Source organism: Ambystoma mexicanum, chromosome 2q (assembly GCF_040938575.1).
Source record: "Ambystoma mexicanum isolate Mex_15411 chromosome 2q, UKY_AmexF1_1, whole genome shotgun sequence".
Lineage (NCBI taxonomy): Eukaryota > Metazoa > Chordata > Amphibia > Caudata > Ambystomatidae > Ambystoma > Ambystoma mexicanum.
The window spans coordinates 1,221,227,937-1,221,242,573 of NC_090924.1; positions in this window are offsets into that span (position 1 = coordinate 1,221,227,937).

Here is a 14,637-nt window from a genome sequence, read left to right on the forward strand (position 1 = left end):
TTATTAGCAAGAGTCCGGCCATTTTCAACTAGGCCTCGTTAGAAAACCTTTCAGGTCACTAGGCCGCAGATTTGAGCTTCTGTTTTTCCATGCAATTGTACTTCGTTTTTGCTTCCTCCAGCAAGTGTTAAGCAAGACAAGGTTTTTGGAAGGAGGGTGAGTTTCAGGGCACACATTAGTTACTGTTGCAGGGGCCAGCTGCTCCTGGGAGTTTCTAGTGAAAAGAAGAATAAAAAAGTCTGAGTCCTTGACGATGGATAAGGCATCATTGTTGTGAAGGATATATTTTTACGAGAACGAGGTCTGGAGTTGAGGCAGTGGCCGAGCATGAAACTAGATTGGAGTCACACCGCCCCCTAAGGGGAGTTGGGATAACTCGGTTGGTCATAGAATGGCATAGTAGCATGAACAAATACAAAAAAATTACTTTCCTAAGAGTAGAGCTGCAGGGAGGTTCCTTGAAGCCACCTAGTTTCCTAGAGATAGTTGGAAGGATGTGTGCTTGAAATATCAATGTGCTTGAAAATGGGAGTTGCAAAGATTGCTGCAGAAGTTGCTGCTACAAGGTCTGAGAACTGTGTCGATGAACCAAGATGGCTGAGTTCATGGTAGAGGAATTAAGTTGCAATTCTTCTCTGAACAAGAGTACCAACAGCAACCCCAGACATGTGTTTCAGCCTAGTCGGGCCGCATCACTCAGGTAGAGCTGTGCCTCTCTAAGAACTGTGAGCAAGGGGTCCACTTCTGGATTCCCCTGGTAACTTAGGGTGAGACCCAAAGTAACTTAATATGCAAAACACGGAGGGTTCTGGGAGTCTCTCTACCGGCACAGACACGGCCCATTGACCTGTTCATGGGTGGATGGCCCCAGGGAGAATCTCAACCAAGTCTTTAGCTCACTGTCGCTTTCACACAGGAGAAATATCCCTGCATATCAGTCTTTGTCCTGCCCAGAGCAGTCCAGCACCAAAAGGATTGCCAATTCTCCTCTGAACAAGAGTGCCAACAGCAACCCCAGATAAGTGTTTCAGTCTAGTAGGGCCTCATCAATGAGGTGGAGCTGTACCTCTCTAAGAACAGTGAGCAAGGGGTCCACGTCTGTATTTCCCTGGTAACTTAGGGTGAGACCCAATGTTACTTAATATGCAGTCCAGACTTGGACCCCTTGCTCACTGTTCTTAGAGAGGCACAGCTCCACCTCATTGATGTGGCCCGACTAGGCCGAAACATGTGTCTGGGGATGCTGCTGGTACTCTTGTTCAGATGAGAATTGCCTAGCATTTTGGTGCTGGTCTGCCCTGGGAAGGACAAACTGATATGTAGGGATAGTTCTCCTTTGTGAAAGGGACAGTGAGCTAAACACTTGGTTGAGACTCTTCCAGGGGCCATCCACCCAAGAACAGGTCAATGGACTGTATTCGTGCTGGTAGAGAGACTCCCAGATCCCCCTTTGTTTTACATATTAACTGACTTTGGGTCTCACCCTAAATTACCAGGGGAATCTAGATGTTGACCCCTTGCTCACTGTTCTTAGAGAGGCACAGCTCCACCTCACTGATGAGGCCCTAATAGACTGAAACACTTGTCTGGGGTTGCTGTTGGTACTCTTGTTCAGAGGAAAATAGCCGAGCATTTTGGTGCTGGACTGCCCTGGGCAGGACAAAGACTGACATGCAGTGATAGTTCTTCTCTGTGAAAGGGACAGTGAGCTAAAGACTTGGTTGAGATTCTCCCTGGGGCCATCCACCCAAGAACAGATCAATGGGCTGTGTTTGTGCTGGTAGAGAGACTCCCAGAACCCTCCTTGTTTTGCATATTAAGTAATTCTGGGTCTCATCCTAAGTTACCGGGGGAATGCAGACGTGGAACCCTTGGTCACTGTTCTTAGAGAGGCACAGCTCCACCTGACTGATGCGGCCCAACAAGGCTGAAACAGGTGTCTGGGTTGCTGTTGATACTCTTGTTCAGATGAGAATTACCTAGCATTTGGGTGCTGGACTGCACTGGGCAGGGAAAATACTGATATGTAGTGATATTTCTCCTTTGTGAAAGGGACAGTGAGCTAAAGACTTGGTTGAGATTCTCTCTGCGGTCATCCACCTAAGAACAGGTCAATGGGCAGTGTTTGTGGCAGTAGTGAGCCTCCCAGAACCCTCCTTATTTTACATGTTAAGTAACTTTAGGTCTCACCCTACGTTACCATGGGAATCCAGACAAGGACCCCTTACTCACTGTTCTTAGAGAGGCACAGCTCCACCTCACTGATAAGGCCCGACTAGGCAGAAAGACGTGTCTGGGGTTGCTGTTGGTACTCTTTTTCAGAGGAGAATTACCTAGCATTTCGATGCTGGACTGCCCTGGTCAGGACAAAGACTCACATGTAGGGATATTTCTCCTTTGTGAAAGGGACAGTGAGCTAAAGACTTGGTTTAGATTCTCCTGGTGGCCATCCACCCAAGAAGAGGCCAATTGGCAGTGTTTGTGCCAGAACCCTCCTTGTTTTTCATGGTAAATCAATATGTCAATATTAGGTCCATCAAGGAGGCGAACATTCTTTTGACATCTGGGAGGGGTCAGAAATGAGAGATGGATACAAAGTTGTAACGTTTTCAACATTTAACATTTTCATGAAAATAAAAGGGTTTGTATAAAGGCCTTCCTGTTCGAAACCTAATGAGAGTTTCCCTGCCTACAAAATCAAAACTAGGGATCAGTCTGTGTCTCGTCGCCTAACTTAAGCAAACTGTCCTTGTGTCCAAAGCATATCACACCCTCACACTAAAAATGAACAACACAAATGTGTAAGGAAAGGATTCTGCTTTAAACTCAATGCTATAAATCCAGCAAAAGAATCCATGTTTCCAGGGGATGATTCCCTTCCCCTTAACTGTTTCAGGTAGAATATTGAAAATTATCAGCTCCAACAATAGTTCTTGAAGAGTGTTAAAAATGTCTCTTTCACACAACACATCCTCAAAAATAAAAATTGTCCCTTCTAAACCATGGTGTTCTAAGGATGGCACAAGTATCTTTTGGCAACTTAAGTAATGGGCGGTTTTAACTCTTTCTTAGGGATGATGAGAACATTGACTTTTTCAATCAATACCTCGCCAAGAGTAGCAGAAATGTTTCCTTTACACAACATTTCCTTAAGAATGACAAAGAGGGTATTTTCAAAGCAATTGTGGTTCTTGTAATGGATGACAGAAGTGTCTCTTCCAATTTAAAGTATAGCAAGTGTGTATCTCCTTCTTCAATAAAGTCTTTAGATCCCTTGGTGTACTCCAATGCCAGGTATATTTTCACAAAGCCATTTCCTTTCATAGGTTTTGTGTGGATTACCTGGCATACTCCCCTACCAGGCATCCCCCTTTCTGCATCTTGTAGATCCCCTGGTGTACTCACCTGCCAGGTATCTTTCTTCCAAAAGGACTGACTGCATATTGTTTTTCTTTCACCAGGACTTCTCACACTGTTCTCTTTCTTTCAAAGCATAACCCACTTGTACTTCTTCACTGTTTATACTTCTTTAGCTTCAGGTACTACGTGTTCCAACTTCTCCGATATTTACATCTCATATATGGAGACTGGCTTTCTTCATTAGTACTCTTTTGCTTGTTGCAATGCTTGTTCCAATTTTCCCCATATTGACTTCTCATGTAAGGTGACCTGTACACATTTTGACTTTCAACTTCTTCATTAATATTTATCTGTTGAGGATAACATTTACTCAAACTTTCCCCATACTGATCACTCTCAAAAGAGGATTTTTGCAAGTTCTATCTTTTCAATGGATTTGTTTCGTATTCAAAAGAATCATTTAATTATCCATGTGCCTGTCTGCATGCCACAATGTCCCCAACAGTTATTGGAAGACTCACCAGTGGCATGTCGATGCGTTAAAGCCGTATCTCGTAAAGGCTTCCCCAGCTTTTTCAGACCCTCATTTGGTTCCAGCGTCGGCTCCATGTTCTTGAACTGGTGAAACTGAGGTGGTTTCGCAAGACTGAGCTTCCAATAGCCTTGCTGCTGCTGTTGATCTTTCAGCTGTCTCTCGAAAGCATCCACAAGTGCCTTTCCTGGTCTCACGTCTCTCCGGGTAAATGTGCTTCCAAGAGGGTGCTTGTAAGCATCTGTTTCTCCCCGCATGGCTCACCTCCTCGCATCTGTTTCTGCTGTCTTTGCCGCTTCCCGCTTCACTTGCTGTTCAGTCTCCTTCTCCTCTCTTTCTGAATGGAAGGTATTCATAATGTTTAAATGTCCCACGCAGCTGATTTCTATCATGATAACTAGTCTGCATATTTAGCTTGATGTTTCCTTCATTCCTGATCAACTCCTTTATCTTCCTTGTTTTAGTACTTGAGGCTTTATGGGATTTGATGTCCATAGGACTTTTAGACTTTTTAAGTCTGTATTGTTTTGAATCTTTGTTTAAATTAAAACCATCAGAAACAGGAGACCATACGTGTGTTTTATGTACCTATGAGGTGTGAATGGTATCCTGCATAGGACGACTGAATGGAAGGAGTTTTAGAGTTTTACAACTGAAGGGATTTGTATAATGACAATACGCCATCACGTACCCTGGAACTATTGGGTCTTCTTCACAAGGAAGGGTTGAATACTGGATCTCTCCTGATGGAGATACCACATCTTCCTAACTGCCATTTCCTCTCATGTGATCCTCCCACATAATACGGGTGGTATTATGGGGTCAGGATCAGGTAGCGGCTGCCTCCACCTGGTCACACGGGAGGAGACTTTAGGCTAGGGATCAGTGATTACTCCATAGGATTCATCACACATGGAACTTTCATACACATAAGATGTATCAAAATACACATATATTAATTTTGCCATAGTTGTTCCTACTAGTCCTTGAGTATGTTATATTCATTCAAAAATGAGCAGAAAGGATGTTATCAAAAGGCGTGCTTAATATAGCAAGAGAGTCATTGAACAGAATAGAGAGACCAACAATGTATTTACAATTCAATTAAACAGATACATTCATGTATAAGTCTATCTGAATTCACAAGAACTAAACTATATAGCAAATATCTGGTCTAAACTAGGCTGTGATACATAAATATTACAAAACTAGATCCATCAAAGGAAGAGATAATGCATATGACATACACCATATGTCCAAATGTGACATATGTCCAAATGTGTATGTGAAATATGACATATGTCCAAATGTGTACACATTCATCAAACATAACTGAAGGGGATACCTATTACCCAGCTAGTTTGATGGTCTTATAAAGATGGTATATTTACAAATAGCTGCCCCAGATAAAACTCCTTGTTTATCCCATTAGGCTGTAAGGAGTCCAGTCTGCCTTTCAAATAAATCTCTTGCTGTGAGATTCTTGTGTTGAAGTCATCCCCTCCTCTAACTTTATGGACCAATTCTAAGACTACACACTTCAATTGAACAATCATATGCCTGTGTTCAATGCCTCGCCAGCGGTGACTTCATAGTTTTTGTGTGAATGTTGATGTTCTGTTCATTCCACCTATCTTTGTCCTTTCTACTTGTTTGCCCCACATACAAGGTTCCGAAGGGGCAGCATAAATTACTGAATGTGTGCCACGCATTGCATAATACTGTTGTTTAATCCTGCTCCCTGTCCTATGATGTATTACAAATTTTCTCTTCATCTCATTGTTGCAGTTATTACAACTCAAAGTCCTACCCCTTTTATAAGAAATCATCATGGGATCTGAAAATAGTCTTGCAAGGTATGGGTCATGTCTAATAAAACTCCACATCTTCCTCAGTAATCTTGTCATCTCGTTATATGGTGGCTATGACTCAAGTACTTCATCGAAAATACAAAAGGTATAGAGTCACACGGGTTTGGTGATGAACAAGCTGATATTCTTACAGTGGCCTTTTGTATTACCTCCTCTGGGTAGCCTCTCTGTTTATATCTAGTAGCCAAAACTCGACATTCCTTCTGAAATGTCTCCTCGGATGATATGACTCTTCTCAATCGAAGTAGTTCATTATATGGAAGTTTATTTTTCAAGTGATTAGGTGGAACACTCTGGTAATGTAAAGAGTTAGTCACATCTGTAGGCTTTCTATATATTTTAGTAATTATCTGCTCATTAAATATTTACAGCTCTACATCTAGGAAGTGTAATTTAGGTACCACTACTTCCATAGTGAATTTTATTTGGGGGTGAACAGAGTTAAGATATTAAGGAAACCTTAATATTTCATCAGCATCGCCACACAATGGCCCTCATTACAACCCCAGCGCTAAACCATGGCACTATTAGCACGATGGTTGGTGCCGGTGTTGTAACAAGTCCGCCATGGTGGAATGGGGAAATACCGCCCGATTCCAAGGTTGGCGGGCGGTATTTCCCCATTCCACCATGGCCCTTCCCCATTCCCATTTTCACCCCATAGGGCTCAATGGGACTGGGAAAGGCGCTAAGTACGGTACCGCCAATTGTGGTACCGTATTTAGCAGCAAGGTCCCTTTGCGGCACCCTACTTTAACGGCTGGTAAAACCAGCCTTAAGGTCGGGTCCTGCAAAGGGACCTCGTAATCAGGCGTTAAGGGTTTAACGGCACTGTCATCTTTTACGGCGCCGTTAAACCCTTAACGCCAGGGTCGTAATGACCCCCAATAAGTTAAAAATGTCATCAATGTAACACTTCCATAGGAACAATATAGATGACCATGTGTCATGTTGCAAAACATGTGTATACTCAAAATAGTACATAAACATGTTTGTGTATGATCGAGCATGGCTGACCACATGGATGATCCAGATTCTTGCAGATAGAATTGCCCATTAAATGTAAAGAAGTTATTATGTCTTAGCCAACTCAATCACAAAGGCTTTAAGAGCCTGAGAAACCTCCTGTTATAGTGAAACTCATTCAAATGCCTCAACACCACCAGAATGAGGCATTGAGCTATAGAGGCACTCAACATCAAATGAAATGTTACATTACTGTTCAATGGTTCTGACCTAGGTCCTTAAGAGTGGTGAGAATATGGGTTATATCCCTGAAGTAAGTAGGTAACTGTTGTAGAACTTGTCTAGATAGATCACCGGAGGATCGAAAATACTATGTGTTCCTGCCACGATAGGTCATAGTGGTGGATTAGTCAAGTCTTTATGAATTATGGATAATCCATAAAACACTACTGTGATTGGAAATTCTTTAATTAAATATTCTTACCTTTTCTCTGTAATTGATTCATTACAAAGTGCTTTATCCAAGTATCTTCAATCAGGAGCGTAATAGCTCGTGTGAGGTCCTGGTCTAACATTATGTATATGTTCACATCCTTCAGTTGTTCTAGGCAACTTATGTTGTAAAGTTTATTGTCCATTAGAAGCAGAGCCCCACCTTTGTAGGCTGGTTTGTCATCGGCTAAATCTCTAATCAATCTTGTCTTTTGCTTCCTAAGATTATAATGTTTAAAACAGATTAATGGCAGTGTTGTTGATGTGGGGATCACATCTGTTCTTGGGTTTTAATTCCAAGTAATCAGATGATTCATCTTGTGCAGGCTGGAGTTCAAAGAACACTTTAAGTCTAAATTTTGTTTACAATCTGAAAAGGTTTGTATGTTTGTCAAAAAAAGTAGTACACTGTGTTTGTGTGAAGGACAAGCCTAAATTAATAAGATCCAATAGATTATGTGTGAGCTGTTTACTATAGATGTTAACTTTGATTTTGGACCTTAGATTTCTTGTTGCCTCTACATGTCCTCATTTTTATAAAAAAGACGATGTTTCAGGAAAAGAGGCTCATATTCTCTAAGTACTACCAGAGACAGCAGCAGGAATAGTATCCCATTCTCATGCCAACAATGTTTGTGTTGGTGCAAAAGTCTAAGTATTCTGAGTACCACTACCATTGGAGGAAGCATCACTGCTCTGTTCACTCTCACCATCGCCCCAAACCCCCTGTGTCGCTACCTCTTCCTGTCTCTGTGATACCACCACATCCTCTGTACCTCCAAGGACTACACACTGCTGTACATTTTGTTTGAACTCTTGGTGTGTGTGTGCAGCTAATACTAACTCCACCTCCTGATTTTACATGGTAGCCACAACCTCTCCTTGCATTGAGTTGTCACAACATTCTGTCCAAAAGAGGACCGCCTGCCTTTTCAGGCTCCATCCCTTCCAGACTCTTTTCCTCTGTAGGATGTTTTAAACAGACAACTAGCTTGGGGGAATGTTCCTCCTACCCCAAATCAGGCACATACTATTTTCATTTATTTAATATAGTTGTATTATTTTTATTTTTTAATTATTATTGTGATTCAGTCAGTTGACTGACTTTTCACAAATTCAGACAGCAAACATACAACACAATCCAAATACATTTCATTCAACATTCCCTAAAAGCAAATAAAAGGAAGGGTGCAAATGTTAAAACAGAATTTAACACTTTTTTTATTTCAACCCAGTAATCCCCGGGGTGGATCATCATATGGCTTCAAAATTTTGAGCATTCTGAACATACACACAGGGTTTCACAGAAGGTCTATTTATCAATAAATACAAATAATTGAAAACATGTAATATATGTACTTTATCAGTACTTTAGTCACCTCTATTTCCCATGCTACATTTACACGAATAAAGGCATCTGTAACATACTCATCACCATATGCCCATTTGTTTTATCCTGAGCACACATTTACCATGTGTACAACTGTGTTTGAAGGTTTGGGATCAAATTGTAATTGTATAGGGAACCAAATAAATCAGAATGTCTCTGATGATTTATATCTCTGTACTTCTTATTTACAGAAAATACCCCACTTCCCCCACTTAATAGGCATGTCAGAATTTCTAACAACATTTTAGAAAACTGAAACTGAAACAAGATAATTAACCATGCCATTTGTGAATCACATAGTAAATGCAAATGCATGTTTACTAAATTCCCTTCATTGATGTTTCTATTGCATTAGTGTATAAAAGTGTGAATTTCTCATTTTCAATGGGCAACTTAAAAGTAGGAAAATGGGTAGGAGTTATTAACCCTTTCCCTTTTATCTTGAGCAGCTCAACCCTTATAACAGGATTGTGCTTGGTGATGCGACCAGGAAATTACTTCAATTACCTTATTTTCCAGGTATGTACACAGGGAGATATCCCTTTGGCTCCCAGAATACTTGTTTTATCAGCACACAGAAACGGAGTCAGGCAATCTCCCATTACACACACCACAGAACCTATTCTATCTAATATATAATTCCAGAAGCACATACATGTCTCAAATATTCCCATACTTCTTAGATTGTGCAGTCAATGTATGTACCCCCACCCTGCAGTACTTAAAATGACAGGGGCCATGGTTTAATGTATTCCCCTTTAGAGTGTTGTTCCCCTCAGGATTATTTCCTCTTAATTGCATACTCACATATGAATTACTTTTGCCGGTTTCACAGGCAGGCGGTCACACTATTAATGACGGGTTCAATTCTCCTCCTCTGGAACAAATGGGTATCCATCAGCGAGTTGGGATCAGCTTCCAACCACAGTCTGGTCACCCTCTTGTGTATTGGTCTCCTCCACTGGAGGCCTGGGATATAACTTCCAGGTAGGGCATACTCCATCCTGAGAAGCCTACAGCCAGATTACCTCCCATTTGATGTGATGTCATCTTGGAGATTTCTACATTAAAAAATTGTTACTTTCTGAAACTTCATGTTCCTCACATGTGATCATGCTACTAATCAGTTCATCAGGCTGCTCTCACTCAGGCAAATCAAATGATTCTAGTCTCATATTTGAATTTTGACTTTTTACACTCTGATACTTTTATCCCTCAACTATTTTTCCATCTTAGAATAACATGGTTGCCAGGACGGATGCTATGATACATCAATCATTTTCTGAGGGACAATATCCACATTCACCTAATTTACATAATTAACATAATGGGCAAACATAATTTTACTTTCTGCTTTTATACCTGACCATGCATAAAAAAATAGTCTCTAGCACGTTTCTTCCAAACACTACGAGAAATAATGTAATTTCAAATGTAAAATTCAAAAGGCAGTTTTTTTTCTCTTTTACAAAATATTAAATCTCCAGGTCCTCTTGCCTGAAAACAGAACATTTGATGTTATGTAGTGTTAGCTCCTTTGAGCTCAGAGCTGGGGCATTTAGGACTCCTGAGAATGCAGGTTGCCATGGCGCAAGTCCTTTAAGGTGCAATTTCTGATAGTCATATATTTATATAGCTCTGCCCCCTTGAGTGACTCCAGTGTCTAGCTGTCCCTTCTGTCAGATATCCAATCTCCAAAGATTATGTTTTCTTCTCCTGATTTATGGGGGGTTTTTGATTACTTGATAAGATACCACTGCAGACCACTTCCCAGAGCATATTAATAGTATATGTTAAGTGCTTACTCCAGGCTCAGAGACCGATGGAAGTTGTAAATGGGGAATACTTGTTTGCTTGCAAGGCCTGTATCCTAAGAACCAATTGCAGGCAAAGTCATACAGTGTTATGGTGAGCTTCAAAGCCATTGCTCACACTTTGCTTGTAGGAAATCAAGCCATCCCCACAATAGCCATGTTGCTGTGGCTGGAGGAAGGAATATCATGTGGCTGTCCAGGCCATGTTGCTGGCTTTATCCACAATTGCAGGCTTTAAAAATAATGTTATTTTCCATGCTGCAATTGTCTCTTTAAATGGCGTAACATAACATTTCTTTTGAATCTCACACCTATTAAAAGCATATCTTTAATATCTTTGTGTGCTTCTTTATGCATAGCTGGTTTTTAGCCCTGTAAAGAAAAACATACAAAATGCGAGGCCAAATTCGGTTTTTCATTTTTCAGCTGTGCTTTTCAATGTAAAACTCCCTGCAACAAACAAAAGAAACTGGAAGAGTCTTGAACTGGAAACACTAACAGAGATACTGCTATGAACCAAACCAAAAACGTTTTGGCATCTCCCACCATTTCTATTCCGACGACATTCAACTCTTTCTCTCTTTCTCCACCTTCTCAACTGACCTTCACCTAAAACTCTCTTCCTGCCTTACTGCCATTAAGAACTGGATGTTTTCAGGCTTTCTCTATCTTAACACCGATAAAACTGAAGTCCTTTTCTTTCCCTCTAACTCTCTTTCCCCTTCCTCTCCTCCCCCTTTCATTCATTTTCCTCCCTCCAATCTCCCCATCTCTCCCAAATCTCATAACTTAGACCTTCTCTTTGACTCCTCTCTCTCCTTCTCCCAGCACATTTCGCTCACCTCTGGCACTTGCCGATACCACCTCTACAATATTCGCAAAATCCGTCCCTCCCTCACTTTCCACGCTTCCAAACTCCTAATCTCCTCTCTCATCTTTTCTCGCCTCTTCGGTTGCTCCTCTCTACTCTTTGGACTACCAGCATCTCATCTTTCCCCCCTTAAATCCATCTACCACTCTGCTGTCCCTACCCTTTGTCTCCTCACCTCCCGTGACTCCATCTCTATTTCGCTCTCTTACCTTGGCTGGCTACCATTTAACTCACAGCAAAAATGTTACTTTCTCTGCCTTGTCTTCAAATCCCTCCATGGTCTTGCTCCTCCTTATCTCTCCTCCCTTCTCTCCTTCTACTCCCCCTCCCATTCCCTTCGTTCAGCTGACCACTTCCTTCTCACTGTACCTCCATCCCCTGTGCTTCCTCCCGTTTCCGCTCCTTCCAACTCCTTGCACCCCTACACTGGAACTCACTCCCTCTCACAATCCACTCCACCACAACCTTCCCCTCTTTCCGCACTTCCCTTAAATCCCTCCTTCTCCACTCTCCTCCTTGAAACCTCCCCCTCTACCCTCTCTGCTTCCCCTGCCCCCATTCTTCCCCTTGATTTCCTCTCTCCCCTCTCCCACCCTCCTCTTTCTCCCTTCTATTCCCTCTTCCAACTCTCCACCACCCTTCCCCCTGCCACCTAATCCCACTCCCCTATTCCCCATCCCCTTCAGTTAATTGCTCTTTTCACTGTTTTATCGAATGATTCATGATGTAATTTTGCTTTATCTGTTACATTGTTGATGTTGTTATGTATTATGTTCTTCCACTGTACAGCGCCTTGGTGTAAAGCGCTCTATAAATCAATAAATCAAATCAAAATCAAATCAAAAATCTCCCAGGTAAATAGAATGACTCTGGACTCAGCCGTAGAGAAACTTGGATCACAGACGCACTAGACCAATTAGCACCTGCAATACTCTTCAAACACACTCCGAAGAAAATTGCGGCAAGATGTTTCACAGAAGAACTGAGGGAACTTAAAAACCAACCCACAAACTGGAAAAACAAAGGAGAAATCACTACAACCAATAGACAAAAACAAATACTGATGACAAATCCGAATGTACAAATCAGCAGTCCTGAAAGCAAAAAGAAAAAGCATATTAGACTACAAGAATACACTCGAAATAAACCCACAAAACATACTATTCAAAATCATCAGGGAAATTAAAAACCCAAACTAGTGAAACAAATGTGTCATACCATCACACTCTCTATGTTTGTATGTTTGTTTGTTTTATTAATTTCTAATGCGCACCAGACCCGGGGTGCAGGGCGCAACAGTTACAGAAAATGCAAGGCTTAAGTTACAATGTTACAGGATGTAATCAGGACTAAGCATACATACAGGTTAAACCATAGATGGCAATACAGAAGATAGACAAAGTGAAACATATATACAGTTAAGTCACAAAGTAGACAATTGTGTGGCAGATGAGTGACAACATCGCAACGATGTGACAACATCACAACCCATCTAAGAACAAACATAGTATCCATATAACAGACCATCGATGCAAGCCTACCTACCAAGAACACACCTGAGAACCACTAGAAACCAGCACACTACCAACCACTACAACACTCAATTATTTTGAAACTATAAGCAAAGAAACTTTCAACAAACTAATAAAAGACACCAACCTTGACAGATCCCCCGGTGACCCATGCCCACAGGGAATCTTCAAAAAACCACAGAACACCAGCCTCTTTCTTCCAACTAGCATGAACCTATCCATAAACATGGGAATAGTACTTAAAACTTTCAAATTACCATACATCAAGCCCCTCCTAAAAAAATAAACAAGAAATGCAGAAGACCCTACCAACGGCAGACCTATATTGCAACTACCTTAACCAGGGAAAATCCTTTGAGAACCACTTGAGCACAACATCTACAAAGTACTACTCATCTATCTTGAAAGCAACAGAATACTCAACCAAATCCAAAATGGCTTCAGACCCAGGAGAAGAACTGAATCAGCACTTCTCTCCATATCGGAGGACCTGAAAATAAATGTGACAAAAGCACACAATTGGCCCTCCTACTAGTAGACATATCAGCCACCTTGGACACAATCAGACACACAACACTAATACGCCCTTTGAGTCACATCCAAGCATGCTTTCAATCCGGAATGAGCACTCTGGACCAGGGTTTTCAATTGTATTTGATTATACAGAAGCACTTGATCCTGTCGAAGACTAAGCTGTTTGCAGTCTTTGTAGACCTAAAAACAGCCTTCGACAGTGTTCTGAGAAGCGTATTATGGGAAACATTATGGGCAAAAAATATACCAGATAATTATGTTGTTTTATTCTAACAATGAGGCTGCTGTCTGCTGGAGCTTGGATGGGTGGGGGGGTTTACACTGCCATTTTAAGTAGCTAGATGAGTCAGGCAAGGTTGTGTCTTGGCTCCTCTGATATTTTGTATTTACATCAACCCTATAAATGAGCAGGCTGGGAAATGATAAACACCCAGTCTTTTTTTGTAGTTCACACAGTCCTCTTGTCCACCACTCCTGTTGGGCTGCGCGAAGCACTTTTGTATTTTCTAGGAAATGTGTCCATCTGGGTTTGGAAATGAATTCCAACAAGACTAGGTTTTTAGCCCTGGTAATTCCAATAGTAACGCCCTGCACCTACTTATAGAGGTACTGATCTTGAATAGGTGCCCTGGTATACATTTTGCAAGTAATTTGAACAGGGCCCACCAATTACTTAAGGTCAAGATGACACTGGAAAAAAACAGTCGAGCACAGCCTTGTATGGTTCTGATATCTGGGGCTATGCCAACACGGGTTCTCTGCTCATAGTGAAAAATATGAGTTTAAAGCACATACTTTCACTATCCCAGAGTACACTAAGTGCGGCCATATGTATGGAATGTGATGTAAGCCCAATCAATGACGAGGCAAGTGTGAGAAAGATATATATTTGGACATGAATCTGGGGAAACCCTGACTTGATTAAATACCATGAAGCACTGGCCTATGTATTGTCAATTGGAGTACCCAAAATTCCCTGGTTCACACATGTCAAACAATGGCTGGTAGAACGAGGGCTATGTATATATTGAGAAAAAACATTGTTAACTACAAGAGAGCTCAAATTCAGAGCTAGAATGGCGTACTCTACTTATAAAAAGATTAAGATTACAACTTAGTGAGCTGTGTTGGCTTGCTGCCCCGAAAATCTGAACTTTAAAAATATGCCAGGGTGTGAGAATGACCTAGATGTAATCACACCGGCTTACACGTGAGATTTCTGTATTGGCTATCTTCACCTGCGGTCTTTCTCAAGTCATTGAGAGATACCTAGGC